Source organism: Schistocerca nitens, chromosome 7 (genome assembly GCF_023898315.1).
Source record: "Schistocerca nitens isolate TAMUIC-IGC-003100 chromosome 7, iqSchNite1.1, whole genome shotgun sequence".
NCBI classification, from domain to species: domain Eukaryota; kingdom Metazoa; phylum Arthropoda; class Insecta; order Orthoptera; family Acrididae; genus Schistocerca; species Schistocerca nitens.
This window is the reverse complement of record NC_064620.1, coordinates 584,968,542-584,986,340: the sequence shown is the minus strand read 5'-3', so window position 1 is coordinate 584,986,340 and position 17,799 is coordinate 584,968,542. Positions and strand designations below refer to the sequence as shown.

Here is a 17,799-nt window from a genome sequence, read left to right as displayed (position 1 = left end):
CTAATACCTATAAGCTAGCAGTGGGGTAAATGACTGCTTTAAACAACTGATTGGCCTGTCGATTGTTTTTCCACTCAGTTGCTATCCTCCCCCCATCCCATTTGAATGAAACAACCAAATGAAGCTCCCCCTGCGGGTCGGGGTAAGAATAGACCCGAGGTATTCCTGCCTGTCATAAGAGGCGACTAAAAGGAGTTTCACGCGTTTCGGCCTTTATGTGAAGGTCCCCTGTAGGGTTTGACCTCCATTCTTCAAAATTTTCCTGAAGAGTGAGCCAGTTGGGAAAGGATGCCTTACATGCTGCATAGTGTCCATTGTGCATTGAAATTTTTAGCCCACTTTCTTGTTGCCGCATTGCAGTCCTGCCCATTCTCCATCTTGGGTGAGGACGCCTTCCTGGGTGCGTTTTCCACCATGCACCACGCACTGTCGCTGTCTGCATTGGCGATGACAATGGATTTCGTTCGGTAGCCATTCCGTTGTGGTGCGGCTGCCATGTACCCTGTTGGTTGCAGCCCCTTGACCACACAAGGATCGCTCTGCTGATGCCTGCTCTGTTAACTCCCCACGTATGCCAAGGGGTAGATGCCCATCCCCCTGGGGCATCAGGACTCCCAGCAATAGCCATTTTGCCAGGTGGCCTTTCCTGCGAGTGGGTGGTGCCCGTGGGGAGGGCCCCTGGTCGGAGTGGGTGTCATTAGGGCGGATGACACACAATGAAGTGTAGTCCGTCATCGCTTGCTGGTGGTGAAACACCAGCAGTCTCTAAGCGTTCACAAGCTCAATTCAATGCACAGAAGTACGACCGCAAATCATTCCCCTCCCTGGCCACACCATGGGAGGAATGTCGGGCTAAGGATGGCAGCAAATCTTATTTGCCCTGGTACCTTGTATGTTATAGAGCTGATGGGGAATCTTTCATGACGGTGAAGCCTCAGTTTTTTGTTGAGCATTTAGAGGACAAGTTTGGGGAGGTGGAGGGATTCTCCAAAATGAGATCTGGGTCAGTCTTGATCAAAACAGCATCCTCTGCCCAGTCATGACTGTTACTCACTTGTGACAGGCTGGGGGATGTTTCTGTAACTATCATGCCCCATAAGAGCTTAAATATGGTCCAGGGTATCATATTTCACAGGGATCTTCTTTTGCAGTCTGATAACAAGCTGCACCCCAATTTAGAGTGGGAAGGTGTACATTTCATCTTGCGTGTCCACTGGGGTCCAAGGGATAATCAGGTTGCCACCGGTGCCTTCATCTTGGCCTTTGAGGGTGATACATTGCCCGGGAAGGTCAAGGTGATGTTCTACTACTGTGATGTTAAAACTCTATATCCCTCCCCCGATGCGGTGCTTAAGTGGTGGAAGTTTGGCCATAAGTCTTCCTGCTGTACTTTGAGCGTCACATGTCAAGATAGCAGACGTCCATCACATCCCAATACTCCATGTGCCCTGCCTCCCATCTGTGTCTACTGTGGAGAGCACCATTTGCCTTGCTTGCCTGACTGCAGGATTCTCCAGAAAGAAAGGAAAATTATGGAGTACAAGACCCTGGACTGATTGACCTACAGTGAGGCTAAGAGAAAAATTGAACACTTGTATCCTGTGTGTATGACATCGTCTTACAGTGCCGCTACAACAGTTCTGTCACCATCAGCTCTGCCTTCCCCAGTCACCTCTCAGAGACGGAAGACTGCACCTGCCCCCTTAATGGTGGGGGGGGGGGGGGGCGTTTCCTCCCTGTTACTTCTGCACCACCTACCACCTCCCCCCCTCCCCCCCCCTCCCCCCCCCCAGCCATCAGGGACGTACGTCCCCACTTCTAAGCCAGAGAGGTGTAAGTCTTCTTCTGCTTCTCTCGCTAGGAAGGAGTCCCTTGGGTCACTCCCTTCCCAGTTTTCTGCTAGTGGAAAAGATGACACATGCTGTTGGCTGAAGAGCCTAAAATTAGCTGGTCGTAGGGCTTCACACTCATCCTCAGTCCTGGAGACTGAGCCAGTGAAGTCCCAGCCAGGGAAATCCAAGGAGCAATGAGAGAAATCCAAGGAGAAAACCCCTAAGACCAAGGAAATTGTGGTGGCACCCACACCACTGCTACCTACAAGCTCTGCATCCGGATGGTATGGAAATTCTGGCATCTGCTGAGGACCTAGATCTCGCCAGACCCTGAGACACAATGAATATAGACTGCTCAGGCAATAAGTCGGTGGCAGCAGGTGACTCTGAAGCATAATCTACGTCATCAAATGTTCCATGCCTTCCTAGTCTCACAATGATGTCATCCTCCAGTGAAATTGGGGCGGTTTCTTCCACTGGCTGAGCTATGGCAACCGTTACGCTTTACACCTGCTTTCTGCATTGCCCTCCAGGAAACCTGGTTTCCGGCAGTGTGGACCCCTGCCCTCCGCAGCTATAAGGGGTATTACAGGAACCGTAACGACTATAATCAAGTGTCAGGTGGAGTTTGCATTTATGTCCTAAACTCAGTCTGTAGTGAAAGTATGCCCCTTCAAACCCCTTTGAAGCTGTGGCTGTCAGAATAAGGATGACACAGGAAATAACTGCCTGCAATGTATATCGTCCTCCATATGGTGCAGTACACCTGAATGTATTAGCTACCCTGATTGATCAACTCCCTAAACCTTTCCTACTTTTGGAAGATTTTAATGCCCATAACCCTTTGTGTGGTGCCACTGTGCTTACTGGCAGAGGCAGAGATGGTGAAACTTTACTGTCTCAGTTCGACCTCTGCCTTTTAAATACTGGGGCCGCCACACATTTCAGTGTGGCTCATGGTAGTTACTCGGCTATTGATTTATCAGTTTGCAGCCCAGGACTTCTCCCGTCTATCCACTGGAGAGCACATGATGACCTGTGTGGTAGTGACCGCTTCCCCATCTTCCTTTCACTGCCCCGGTGTCAGGCCCACAGACGCCTGCCCAGATGTTCTTTAAACAAGGCGGACTGGCGAACTTCGGGCTCTGCTGTCACCATTAAATCTTCCTCACACAGTAACATCGATTTGATGGTTGAGCAGGTGACTACAACAATTGTTTCTGTGGCAGAAAACGTGATCCCTCGCTTTCTATGGTGCCCGAGGTGTAAGGCAGTCCCTTGGTGGTCGACAGAAGTCGCATTGGCGAGCTCTACAGTGGCATAAGTGGCACCCTTCCCTGGAGCACCTCATAGTCTTTAAATGCCAACGTGCCCGTGTTCGCCACCTAATCAAACGTCGGAAGCAGGAGTATCGGGAGAGATACGTCTCGACCATTGGGTGCCATACTTCACCTTCCCAAGTCTGGGCAAAGATCAAACATCTTTTCGGGTACCAGACCCCAGCAGGTGTTCCGGATGTTACCTTAAATAGCATGTTACCTACTGACACAAACGCGACTGCCAAGCACTTTGCTGAGCAATTTGCTTGAGCCTTTGTGTCGGAGAATTACCCCCCAGCCTTTCGCTCTCTCAAACGGCAGCTGGAAGGGAAAGTCCTCTCATTCACTACACGCCACAGTGAATGCTATGACGCCCCATTTACAGAGTGGGAGCTCCTCAGTGCCCTTGCACATTGCTCCGACACAGCTCCTGGGCCTGATCGGATCCACAGCCAGATGATTAAACATCTCTCTTCTGACTACAAGCAAAATCTCCTTGTCACCTTCAACCGGATCTGGTGTGATGGTGCCTTTCCATTGCAGTGGCAGGAGAGCACCATCATTCTGGTGCTCAAACCTGTAAAAAGCCGCATGATGTGTGTAGCTATAGGCCCACCAGCCTCACCAATGTTGTTTGTAAGCTGCTGGAACATATGGTGTGTTGGCAGTTGGGTTGGGACCTGGAGTCACGTGGCCTACTCATTCCGTGGTGGGGGCGACTTCCGCCAGGGTCGCTCTACCACTGATAATCTTGTGTCCCCCGAGTCTGCCATCCGAACAGCCTTTTCCAAATGGAAACACCTGGGTTTAATCTTTTTCGACTTAAGTAAAGCATACGACACGGCCTGGCAACATTGTATTTTTACCACATTATATGAGTGGGGTCTCCGCGACTCGCTCCCGATTTTTATCCAAAACTTCCTCTCGCTCCTTACTTTCCATGTCTAAGTTGGTGACTCCCATAGTTCCATCCATATCCAGATGAATGGAGTCCTGCAGGGCTCCGTATTGAGTGTATCTCTATTTTTAGTGGCCATTAACTGTCTAATAGCAGCTGTCGGGCCCTCCGTCTCACCTTCTCTGTATGTAGATGACTTCTGCATTTTGTACGGCGGCTCCAGTACTGGTGTTGCTGAGCATCACCTACAGGGAGCCATCCACATGGTGCAGTTATGGGCTCTAGCCCAAGACTTCAAGTATTCAGTTGCAAAGTCGTGTGTCATGCACTTCTGTTGACATCGTACCGTTCATCCGGACCCAGAACTTTACCTTCATGAGGATCCACTCACTGTAGTGGAGACATATTGATTGTTAGGACTGGTTTTCGAAGCTCAATTGACTTCACTGCCCTATCTTTGTCAGCTTCAGCAGAAGTGCTGGCAGCACCTCAATGCCCTCTGTTGCCTGAGCAACACCAATAGGGGTGCTGATCGCTCTACGCTGCTGCGGCTGTACAGAACCCTTGTTCAATCCCGAATTGACTATGGGAGTGTGGTTTATCGTTCGGCAGCACCCTCAGCATTGCATTTACTTGACTCTGTGCACCATTGCAGGGTTCAACTAGTGACAGGAGCTTTTAGGACGAGTCCGGTGACCAGCGTACTGGTGGAGGCTGGGTTCCCTCCATTGCACATAAGACGTGCACAACTGCCCACCAGTTATGCAGCCCACATTCATAGTTCTCCTGAGCATCTGAGTTACCATCTCCTTTTCCCACCTGCGGCAGTCCATCTCGCACATACGTGGCCAGGGTCGTCGGGGCTAACGATGTGGTTCGTGTGCGGTCACTTCTCTCCAGACTGGAGTCCTTCGCTTTACCACCTCTACTTGTGGTCTGTTCACGTACTCTCCATGGTGTATGCCTCGGCCGCAGCTTTGTCTTGACCTTTCATGTGGCCCTAAGGACTCTATTAATCCTGTGGCTCACCGCTGTCACTTCCTCACGATTCTTGATGTGTTCGGGGGCTCTAAAGTGGTTTACACCGATGGCTCGATGTCTGATGGTCACGTTGGCTTTGCCTACATTCACGGCTGTCATACTGAACAGCATTCCTTAACCAATGGCTGCAGTGTATTCACTGCAGAGCTCGTGGCCATTTCTCGTGCACTTCAGTATCTCCGTTCATGACCTGGAGAATTGTTTCTTGTATGTACTGACTCCTTCAGCAGCCTGAAAACTATCGACCAGAGCTACCCTCATCATTCTTTGGTAGTGTCGATCTACGAGTCCATCTATGCCCTGGAATGGTCTAGTCATTCAGTTGTGTTCGTCTGGACCCCCCGGTCGTGTCAGAATTCCAGGAAATGAACTTGTTGACAGGCTGGCCAAACAGATCAACATCCCCGCAACTGACCCGCTTCATTATTACGCTACGAGGTTTTTCAGCTTTGGTAGACAGAATGGCAAAATTCAGTACGCACAACAAACTGCGAGCCATTAAGGGGACCACGAATTGTGGAAGTCCTCGATGAGGGCCTCTCACAGGGTCTCCGTGGTTCTCTGCTGGCTCCGCATTGCCCATGCCTGGGAGACCCATGGCTACCTTCTTCGCCGTGAAGGCCCACATCAGTGTCGATGCAGTGCCTGGTTGACAGTGGTCCATATTATTCTGCTCTGTCCTTCTTTGGCTGTCCAGAGACTTAATCTTTTCGTGCCGCACTTACCATTGATTTTAGCAGACTACACCTCATCAGCTGATTTGGTTTTACATTTCATCTGTGAGGTTGGGTTTTATCATTCGATCTGAGTTTTAGCGCATGTCCTTTGACCCTCTGTGTCCTCCACCCTAGTGCTTTTAGGGTGGAGGTTTGAATTTTTGCCAGGTGGCTCGCTTTTCCTTTTCATTTTCGTAGTCGGCTGGCCACTGTAATCTGCTTCCTTGTTTTACTCTCTTCTGACTGTTTCTTGCATCTCTCTGTTGTTTTCTTGTCCTCTTTTGTTCCTTTTAGTGTTCATTCCCTTTCCTTCCTTCTTGTGGTCTTTCCTTTCTTTCCGTTTTGTGTTATATGTCTCATCTGTTTTATTCTCACACTTGTGGCATTGTTTTATTAGCAACAAGGGACTGATGACCTTGTAGTTTGGTCCGTTTTCCCCCTCTTTTAAACCAACCAACCAACCAACCAACCAACCAAATGAAACTAGTCTCTCTGGGTGTGAATTTTTTCAGTGAGTTGTCTCATATCAAGTGAAACAAGTAGTTGATGCTTACACCTATTTTATGAATGTTTTCTCTCGATCTCTCTCTTCGAGCGATTTCTCTTAGATATTTTTTCAGTCTTTCCATTCATGGGTGGGACAATGTTGTCAGGGTCAGAGGCATGGGGCTGCCACTGCTGGTAGCCAGGACCACAGTTGGTGTGAGCAGATGGCCCAATTGCTGGTGCAGTGCAGGGACTCACAGTAGCAGGTCACCTCATGCCAGATGTGCTGCTGATGACACTAGGAGGCTGACATGGAGTGTTCGGGGTACACGCGCAACCTAAGAGGGCTGAATTTAAGTAGTTTTTAATTAATGGACTTCATCATACCTTCTCAGTAAAATGGAAGACAAACGGCTGCTAAAATTTGTCAGTGTTCTTCATATCCCCCTTCCCCCTCCCCCCCACCCCGCCCCCACCCCTACCACCCCAGTGATACGTTATCTTCATTATTGCATGTTAATTACATCTGGAACAACTTAATTCACAGCAATATATTAATGGGTTTTAAATACTGAAAAGAAGAATAATCTATTTAGTATATAATTAAATGAATATGTACAACTCTTATTTTAACTTTGGCATACCCCGAGATGTCTTCACTTACCCCTGGGGCTAGGGCTGCCCTATGATGCTGTGAGTACCACAATTGTGTACCACTGCTGTAGTTCAACTAATGAAAGTATTAGATTTGTTTCTTTTAGAAGAATGAATGGGTAGCTCAGTCACTAAAGGGTGATGTCATTTGAAAGAATGAATGTCTGGTTCAACTGACAGAAAAATTATGACTGGTTTCACTCGAAAAGGAAGGATGAATAACTGTTTTTGTTGTGTACGAATTTTTACACAGTGGTAAGGAAAGCTGGGCTACAGAGTGGTATCACAACTGTGGTCATAGGAAAGCTGTACATGAGCAGAAATGATTAGTGAACAAGTTAACACAACAAACAAAATATTTACGTAACTTGTATTTCTCCACATGAACGAAGATTCTTTGCAAATATTACAGCAAGAAAGAAAGTCCAGCTGTCACAAATGTCAATCGGGAAGAGCCTTTTGCTGTATAAAGCATGAACGATGGTGTTGTAGCACTGAGGCTCCAAGTGGAAGTGGGCTGAGCAGCTGCCAACAGCCATCCTGTATCGCTGTGGCAGAGAGCACTGTTGTCCAGAGCTGCTGGAGGCATGGCTTACTGGGTGCACACCATTGGATGTGACAGATCCAGCGTGACCACTGTCAGCATCAGATGGTAACTTGTTATTTCATTGACAACTGTGAGTTGCTGGTAGGGTGGTATTGATACATGATACCACAGTTTTCATTTGGTTGCTACCATGGACTGGTTTCACTCAAAAGGAAGCAATAAATGTGTAAGAATCCAATGGATACATAAAACACCTCCCCCCCCCCCCCCCTGCCTCCGACATCTCTCAGGCCGCAGGCCAGAGGAGGAGCAGCAGCAGAAGAAGTCCCAGGACAAGGCACTTCCCCTCGTCGTCCCTTGCCCCCCCCCCCGCCCCCACGGTGCCACAGAGGTGCCATCTCCCCCCTCACGATCTGAGTCTTATTTATGGATGCTACCCCATCCTCATTGATGATGACGGATGGTGACCTGGCAGCGTGATTGGCTCCAACCCGTTTGCCGCCCATTTGCATATCCATTTCGTGACCATTCAATGGAACTGTAATGGCTACTACTGTCGCCTCCGAGTTGCAATCCCTTATTGCATTTTAATAGGTGGCTTGTGTCATTCTCCAGAAATTTCATTTTACTGATGCTCAATCACTGTCTTTTCATGGGTTCTGTGCTTTCTGTTGGAAGGGGTTGGCCCTTTGAGGGCTTCTGGTGATGTAGGCATGTTGGTCCATACAAGTATTGTTAGTAAATTGATCCCACCTCGTACCGCATTGGAAGAGGTTGCCGTTCGGGTCCACTTGGACTGTGCCATCACAGTCTGCAATCTCTATCGCCCTCCTGACAGGCCACCTACATCTTCTTCCCTAACTGCCCTCCTTCAGCAACTCCCCCTCCCTTCCTGCTTTGGGCTTTTTATGCTCGTCACCCTTTGTGGGGCAGTGCATCTTCCTCTAGTCAGAGGCTCTTATTGACCAATTTCTTGCGGACAATGAACTGTGACACATTTTAGTACCACATATGGCACTTTTTGTGCCATTGATCTTTCACTCTCTTCCCCTCCCCTTCTTCCTTCCTTACACTGGTTACCACAGGATGACCTCTGTGGTAGTGACTAATTTCCATTGATTCTCTAATTCCCTTCACGCTCCCTGATGACCACATTACTGACTGACCTCTATATTCCTCCCAGGTCGTGTTTTGCTCTTCGTCAAGTTGCACTGATGAAGTCTTCCATGATCTGAGCTGCCGGCATTGTCGTTCCTCAAGCAATGGGCCCTGTTTGCTGTCAGTCAGTTCCTTGGTGGAGCACAGCTTATTCCCACTGATTTCCGTGATCGTCATCACACCTTGCAACACTGTAAGCAGCGCCCGTCTTTCGCTGATTTTATTACCTTTAAACGTTTTCTTGCCAAAGCCTGTTACTTAATCAAGCGGAGCAGATGCGTGTGTTGGGAATGCTTTGTCTCCTCTCTGGGTTCTTCTGTCCCTTCATCATGCTTGCTGGCTACACTCCACTCCTTCCAAGGTTGTCAGCAGCAGTCATCCATTCCGGGCCTTACCCTTCCAAGTGGCCTTTCTACAGATCCATCATGTCCTGCGGAACACCTCGGGACCCATTTTGTGATGGCATTGGTGTCAGCCTCCTATCCAGCTGCCTTCCTCCTCTGGAATCAGTGGGCTTGAACCTTCCTGCTAATGTTTTACCCCCTTGTCACGCGGGATCCTACAGTGGACCTTTTACTGAATGGGAGCTTCTTCTGGGTCTCCCTTCATCCCATGTTTTAGCTCCTGGCCCTGATTGCATCCATAACCAACTACTTCAACACCTCGTCCTCCTCAGTGCCTATATCTCCTCCAGGTGTTAAACCAGTGTTTACCCATACTTGGCTCAAGGCGTTTTCCCCTCTCAATGGAGACAGACAGTATTGTGCCTCCTGTCTTAAGCCCGGCAGGGATCCATCGACCTTGATAGTTACTGGCCCATGAGCCTGACCATTGTTCCCTGTAAGTTGTCCGAACGGACAGTGGCTGTTAGCTCAATTGGATCTTTGAATCTTGGGACCTTTTATCTTCTTACCCGTGTGGCTTTCTGGAGAGAGAGTCTCCCATCGATCATCTGCTTTGACTGGAAATTTCACTTTGGCAGGCCTCTTCTTTGCACTGCCATCTTGTTTCAGTTTTCTTTGATCACAATAATGGCTTGACACAGCTTGGTGCTGTCACATGCTCCTTGTGCTGCATGAGTGGGGTCCTTCTAACTTTCATTTGGCAGTTCCTATCCCACCGGTCTGCTGAGTCCCTATTAGCACTGTTCTCAGTTCGATGTGGACCCAGCAGAATGGTGTTCCACAGGGCTTCATATTAAGTGTCCTTTTTCTAATCGCAATTAATGAACTTGTGGCCTCCGCCTTTGGTGATTCATACTCTGTATGTGGATTATTTCTGTTTTTAGGCTAGCTCCCACTCGATGGCCTATGCAGAATGACAATTCCTGAGTGCTACCATCTAATGTGCTTTCTCTTGGGCACTCTCACACGGCTTTTGGTTCTTTCCCCTTGAGTTGAGGGTGTTGCATTCCTGTTACCGAACTACAGTCCATCCGGAGTTCTACCTCAATGCCCAGCACATCACCATTGGTCCCCCATCCCATTTCTCATGTCTTCTTTTTGACAACAAGCTTACTTGGTTGCCCCATATCTGTTGTCTGGAGGTTGGCTGTTTTTGTAAATTCAATATTCTTCACTTCCTTGCCCACACCTTTTGGGTTGCAGATTATTTAACCTTTCTCTGCCATTATCGGGCATTAGTTTTGTCCCATCTGGATTATGGCTGTCAAGTTTAAGCATCAGTTGCCCCTTCCGCGTTGCTCCTCTTGAACCCGGTTCACCGTCATGATATCTGTTAGCCACCGGTGCCTGTCCCACCAGCTCAGTCGATAGTATTCTGGTTGACACTGGGATCCCTCCTGTTTCAGTTAGATGGTCTCAGTTCTTGGTTTCCTATGCTGTCATTATCCACTCTTCCACTGCGCACACTTCCTATTCTATTCTATTCTGTTCTACTCTATTCTTTACGTTTCGTGGCTTTGGGCCATCGCCCACCCACAGGTGGGTTTGCCAGTTGAGCTCTGCCTCACTACCCCCCCCCCCCCCCCCCCCCCCTTGCATGGTTAGTTCCTTGGTCATGGATTCAGATGGATCTTTTCTGGGGAACAAAAGCTTCCGTCGCTCCAGCGGTGTTCTGTTGTTTGTTCTGAATGCTCTCACGGGAGTTTCAGGATGGAATTGCATTTTAAACCAATGGCACTAAATCCACTCATCATGTTGGATATTACTTTGTGTCTTCTGTTGGCATGGAACACCATCTCTTGCCTGTCACATGTGAGTTGTTTACTGCGGAATTGGTCACCATCTGGAGTCTCTGGGGCACCATTCTCCTCCTCCTCCTCCTCCTCCTCCTCCTCCTCAGCATTTGTCCTGCATGCTGGTGGGGTCCGCTGTTTTGGCTCGTTGTCGCCACTTCTTGCGATCTTGTGCCTGATGAGTATGAAGCCCTGAGATCTTGAGGTCTTCATGCAGGGTGTCAAGCCATCACTGCTTTGGTTGTCCTACTGGCTGTTTTCCATTTACATTTAGGTTGAAACTAGTCTTTGCGACTGTTGTCTCGTTTGCTCTAAGGACATTCCCATACCAATGTAGGCAGCTCTCTCTCATTTTGTGTACTATTGGTGCAGCACCGTATAACTTGCAAACTTCGTTATTTGTGATGTTGTCATACAATGTTAATCCTAATCTCCACCTAAGCATTTCCGTCTCCATAACAGCAAGTATTTGCTCTACCTCCTTTGTTGAAGGCCAGCATTCAGCCCCATACAGTGCAACTGGACGAATTACTGATCGGTATACTTTTGATTTGACCCTGTTTCAAATTTTCTTGTCACATAGTACTCCAGTAATGGAATGCCATTTGAGTGGCGCTGCTGAAGTGGTTGGAGATTTCTGCACTGAGATTTCCATCGACAGCAATTGTTGAGCCCAGGTACTTAAGTCCTTACTGTTGGGAGGTCAACTCCATTGATTCTGATGGTTACAGAGTCATTTAAATCTGTTGATAGGCAATGTTTTCAACACATTGAGCTGTAGTCCTACATCTGATAGGTGGTCATTCCAGGCTTGGACTTGAAGTTTTACATCATTCTTACCTTCACTGGCTAGTAGCACATCATTAGCATACAGTAACGTCCAAGGTGAGATTTCTGCAGGTTTCTTGTGACAGTATCCATGACAGTGATAAATAGGAGCGGTGAGTGAGCAGATCCCGGATGCGTTCCCACGGAAATAGGGAAGTTGTCAGATAGTCTGGCAGCTGACTGTATCCAGCTCTTTGGGTTGTGGTAGAGCAGTCTGACCCACCTAACGAGCTCTTACAGGTACTTGATGCTCTCGTGACGCAAGCGAAAGTAACTCGAGTAAGGCAAAGTGAAGATGTTTTAACTTCTCACAGTGCTTTTCGATAAGTAAGTGAGCTGCATGGATAGCATCTGTCATCCCACATTTCTTCACGAATCCACATTGATTAATGGAAAGACTGATAATTTGTCGGATCCTTTTATCAATGATGTGCTCAAATACTTTCATGGTGTGTGACAGAAGGCGTATTGGGTGGTAGTTGTTACATTCAGCTGAACTTCCCTTCTGCTTCCAAATTGTAACTGTTGTGCTACATGTCCAGTCAGCTGGAATCTTTCCCTCCTCAATGATCTTATTAAAGCAATCCGTCAACCATTCAGCTGAATCCCAGTGTTTAGAGTTTCGCAAGTCTGCAGGAAGATCATCTAGCCCCGTTGGCTTTCCCTTTTTCACTTTCTGTAATGCTTTGACAACCTCATCCTTGGTGACTGGTGCACTGGGTCCCTCTATTGGAATTGGAGCATGTGGAAACTCCTCATTGCAAAGTTCCTCAAAGTATATCCTCCATCACTCTGCTACTTTCTTTCTGGTGGTAATACGTTTGCCTTCTTCTTCATTGATTCCACAAAATTTTTTAATGCCTGCAGTTTATTTTGGCACTGCTTCACCAGTCGATAAATTTCTCATTCGCTAGTAGGTGTTTCTAGTTTATCGCAGACTTCGCTGAAGTGGGCTGATTTTGTTGCCGCAACTGCCTCCTTTGCTGCACTCCTAGCATCACGGTAATCCTTCCAGTTTTCATCTGTCTTAGAGGCAAGGAACTTTTGGTATAGCTGCTTTTTATAGTGCACAGCCTTCTTCACCTTCTCAGTGCAGAGCCATGTTTGGCGATAGATTTTACGTTGATCTGGTTTTGTGGTGCCTAATTTTTTCTGGGCCGCTGTTATGACGTGGTCTTTCAGGGCATCCCATGTTGTTCCTATGTCAATAATAGGGGGAAGAGTGATGGAAGGAATAACGTCTCTTTCTGTTTCTTTGTGTCGCCACCATGTAGTACGTGCTGGGCCATTGCATTCTCTCTTCCTTTGATTTGGAGGTTTGATGCGCAATTTGGTAACTAGCAGCCGGCATTGTTTAGCAACTGTTTCGTATGGAACATCTTTTGCATCCAAAATGAAGTTTAGGTTGTGTCGCCACACAAGAATGAAATCTATGTGGCTCATGTTGTTACCACTGTAGTAAGTTCAAAGGTGGGACCTCCTCTACTTGAAGTAGGTGTTTGTGATGACTAGTTCGTGTGTTTCTGCAAAGTTCATATCCCCCCATCCCCATCTACATTTCTATGTCAGCTCCATCGGTATCCATCTGCATTTGAATCAACATGACCATTGAGATCACCAGATATGATGAGAGTATCTTCAGGTGGCACTTCTAAGATTTTATCATAAAGCAACGTCCAAAAGTCCTCTTTTGTCATTTGCGTGCAGCCTCTTTGCGGAGCATAATACGAGAATATGTGGTTCTACCTCTCATCCATAGCCAAGACAACTTTCATCAAACGGTCATCATATCGCTCTACTTTTGCTACAGAGTCCCAAAATTTCAAGCTAACAACTACCCCAACTCATTTGAATGATGTTGAGCTACCATTATAGACGATTTTATATCCATCACCGATATCTGGTGATTTTGCTCCACTCCAGCTGGTCTCCTGCACTCTGCAGATGTCAATTTTATGCCTTTTTAATGCTGCTGCTACTTCACATGCTCTTCCTGTCATAGTGCCGACATTAAGAGTGGCAAATTTTGTTACTAGAGCTCGCATGTTTAGCCAACCTCGCTCTGAAAAAGTCACGCCATTCAGGCCTGAATGATGCGTGTCGCCTGAAGGGGACACCCTACCTTTTCCGTTCCTTTATATTTCAACATTGAGCCGTGATGATGTGATGGAAGTGTATCAGTGGGCCTGTCACAAGGGTCTGTCGCCGAACCACAGTTTTAAGCTGTGGGTCTAGTCCTTGATGAGCAAACGTCCGACTGCAGGACGGCAGTTTTCCTGGTGGTCCACAGGATGTAATTCATTTCCCTCCTACCACCCATATCTGTTAGGCATTCCACTACCCACCACCCAGGAATGCGCCCACCAGGGGTTACAGGCTCCCCTGAGGGGTCTCTGGGACACCATTGCTCTCCCCATTTCCATCCACCCCCTGCTGTTCTTTCCTCTTTCTGCTGTTCCTTTGTTTGCATGTTGAGTGGACTGTGCTGTTTGTGTTGTTGCTCCCTTGATATCTGACATCCTATATAGTGGGACTGATGTATTTGCTATTTGGTCCCTTCCACCAAATCGACCAACCAACCAAACATAAAATAGTGAATCAGTTGTTCACATTTGGTTGTTACTATCGCTACTGCAGGTGCATGTGTCTTAAACATAAAACATCAGGAGGAATACCTTTAGATTTCTAGTTTGCTTTAGTGGTATGAGAAGATCATCTATTTTATTTAACAGCCTTCTTATCTTTTGATGTAAATATTAAAAGTTTTTTTCTTTTACCCTTTGTGCCTCCAAGCTGTCATATTTTTCACACAAAGCCAACACCCACCACAGTAGGACAGCTCTTTATGCTACTATTAGCTACGCAAGTAATGAAGGTGTGGATTTAATATACACTAATTGATCAAAACTACATGGACACCCCACTTTAGTGGAGAATTGATGAGTAGATGTCATGAGAGGTGGAGCTGCCAGTATAAAAGGGTATTGTGTTGTCAGAGAAACAGTAACCGCAACTGGGTTGTTCAGGAGGGTTCAGTGACTTTCAGAGTGTACTAGTCATTGGATTACCAGAGTAACAGATCCATCAGGGACGTTTCAAACCTTCCAAAGTTTTAAAGTGGAAATGTAAAGGAACAACCGAGCTAATTCATAGCCAGGCATACCTTGTGCTGACAGGCAGGGACTCTCTGGCATTGCGGAGGGTAGTTGTAGAAACTGGGGAAGGAATTGCTCACGAGTTCCGTGATGCTACCAGCTGTCCAGTTAGCACAGTGACTCAATGTAGGGGGTTAAGATTGGGTACAGTGGTCAAGCAGCTTCTCAGGAGCCACACGTTTTGGTAGTCTGTGCTATGCAATGTTTTAGGTAAGGTGAAGATCTATGTGACTATACAGCAAATGGAAATGCGTGATTTGGAGTGATCAGTCACACTATACTATGTGGCAGTTCAGTGGAAGGGTTTAGGTTTGGTGAATGCGTGAAGAAAATTACCTGCCATTATGTGTAGTGCCAAAAACGTACAGTGGAGGTGGTGTAGTATGGTACAGTAGAAGAATGGGTAGCTCTGAGGGATGAAGTAGTGAAGGCAGCAGAGGATCAAGTAGGTAAAAAGACGAGGGCTAGTAGAAACCCTTGGGTAACAGAAGAAATATTGAATTTAATTGATGAAAGGAGAAAATATAAAAACACAGTAAATGAAGCAGGCAAAAAGGAATACAAACATCTCAAAAATGAGATCGACAGAAAGTGCAAAATGGCTAAGCAGAGATGGCTAGAGGACAAATGTAAGGATGTAGAGGCATGTATTGCTAGTGGTAAGATAGATACTGCCTACAGGAAAATTAAAGAGACATTTCGAGATAAGAGAACCACTTGTATGAACATCAAGAGCTCAGATGGAAACCCAGTTCTAAGCAAAGAAGGGAAAGCAGAAAGGTGGAAGGAGTATATAGAGGGTCTATACAAGGGAGATGTACTTGAGGACAATATTATGGAAATGGAAGAAGATGTAGATGAAGATGAAATGGGAGATATGATACTGCATGATGAGTTTGACAGAGCACTGAAAGACCCGAGTCGAAACAAGGCCCCCGGAGTAGACAACATTCCATTGGAACTACTGACGGCCTTGGGAGAGCCAGTCCTGACAAAACTCTACCATCTGGTGAGCAAGATGTATGAGACAGGTGAAATACCCTCAGACTTCTAGAAGAATATAATAATTCCAATCCCAAAGAAAGCAGGTGTTGACAGATGTGAAAATTACCGAACTATCAGTTTAATAAGCCACAGCTGCAAAATACTAACACGAATTCTTTACAGACGAATGGAAAAAGTGGTAGAAGCTGACCTCGGGGAAGATCAGTTTGGATTCCGTAGAAATGTTGGAACACATGAGGCAATACTGACCCTACGACTTATCTTAGAAGAAAGATTAAGGAAAGGCAAACCTACGTTTCTAGCATTTGTAGACTTAGAGAAAGCTTTTGACAATGTTAACTGGAATACTCTCTTTCAAATTCTGAAGGTGGCAGGGGTAAAATACAGGGAACGAAAAGCTATTTACAATTTGTACAGAAACCAGATGGCAGTTATAAGAGTCAAGGGGCATGAAAGGGAAGCAGTGGTAGGGAAGGGAGTGAGACAGGGTTGTAGCCTCTCCCCGATGTTATTCAATCTGTATATTGAGCAAGCAGTAAAGGAAACAAAAGAAAAATTAGGAGTAGGTATTAAAATCCATGGAGAGGAAATAAAAACTTTGAGGTTCGCCGATGACATTGTAATTCTGTCAGAGACAGCAAAGGACTTGGAAGAGCAGTTGAATGGAATGGCCATTGTCTTGAAAGGAGGATATAAGATTAACAGCAACAAAAGCAAAACGAGGATAATGGAATGTAGTCGAATTAAGTCGGGTGATGCTGAGGGAATTAGATTAGGAAATGAGACACTTAAAGTAGTAAAGGAGTTTTGCTATTATGGGAGCAAAATAACTGATGATGGTCAAAGTAGAGAGGATATAAAATGTAGATTGGCAATGGCAAGGAAAGCGTTTCTGAAAAAGAGAAATTTGTTAACATCGAGTATAGATGTAAGTGTCAGGAAGTCGTTTCTGAAAGTATTTGTATGGAGCGTAGCCATGTATGGAAGTGAAATGTGTATGATAAATAGTTTAGACAAGAAGAGAATAGAAGCTTTCGAAATGTGGTGCTACAGAAGAATGCTGAAGATTAGATGGGTAGATCACATAGCTAATGAGGAGGTATTGAATAGGATTGGGGAGAAGAGGAGTTTGTGGCACAACTTGATTAGAAGAAGGGACTGGTTGGTAGGACATGTTGTGAGGCATCAAGGGATCACAAATTTAGCATTGGAGGTCAGCGTGGAAGGTAAAAATCGTAGAGGGAGGCCAAGAGATGAATACACTTAGCAGATTCAGAAGGATGTAGGTTGCAGTAGGTACTGGGAGATGAAGAAGCTTGCACAGGATAGAGTAGCATGGAGAGCTGCATCAAACCAGTCTCAGGACTGAACAACAACAACAACAACAACAACAACATCATGTACTGCATACAGTAGAGGAACTGTTCAGTGACACTGATTATTTGTACCAGCATGACATTACTAACCGTCATGAAGCAGCACCTGTGAGACAAAGGTTAATCGATGGCAACATTCCTGAAATGGACCTGTCTGTGTGGAGTCCTGAGCTGAACTCAATGGATCACCTGTGGGGTGAGTTTTTGATTGTGCTCCAGACCCCAGTATCGAACACCACTACCTTTTCTGTTTTGGCTCTTGAGCATTAATGGACTGTCATTCCTCCAGACATTGACGCCTCATTGAAATTATCCCCAGCGGAATGCAAGCTTAAGTATCTGAATAATTGTGATCAGGTACTATGTGTTGTGTCTATTTCATACAGCATAGACACAATGAGGTAGCTAGGTGCACGCTAAACTAACGCAGACGGGCTTGAAGTTCTGGAACATGAGACTTATCAATGAATAAGAAGAAAAGTACGTAGATGTTACTTAACTTTTATTCTCTTGTTGGAATACATCTCTCTTGAATTTTAGTAAGCTATAAGCACTGATACAAATGGCGCCTTGCTAGGTAGTAGCTA

At 46.4% G+C, this 17,799-nt stretch overlaps 1 protein-coding gene across 2 annotated transcripts in view; it reads left to right on the top strand.

The window, feature by feature from the left end:
• The window catches only part of LOC126194929 (origin recognition complex subunit 5), a 158,084-nt gene that overhangs the window by 9,763 nt on the left and 130,522 nt on the right, over positions 1-17,799 (top strand). Inside the window, exon 1 of one of the 2 annotated variants that reach the window (XM_049933311.1) lies at positions 17,302-17,408. The exons of the other annotated variant lie outside the window; for it this stretch is intronic. The gene's annotated coding sequence lies outside the window, so the exon portion shown is untranslated. Of the gene's footprint in view, positions 1-17,301; positions 17,409-17,799 lie in introns of those variants that run through there. 2 annotated transcript variants of the gene reach the window in all.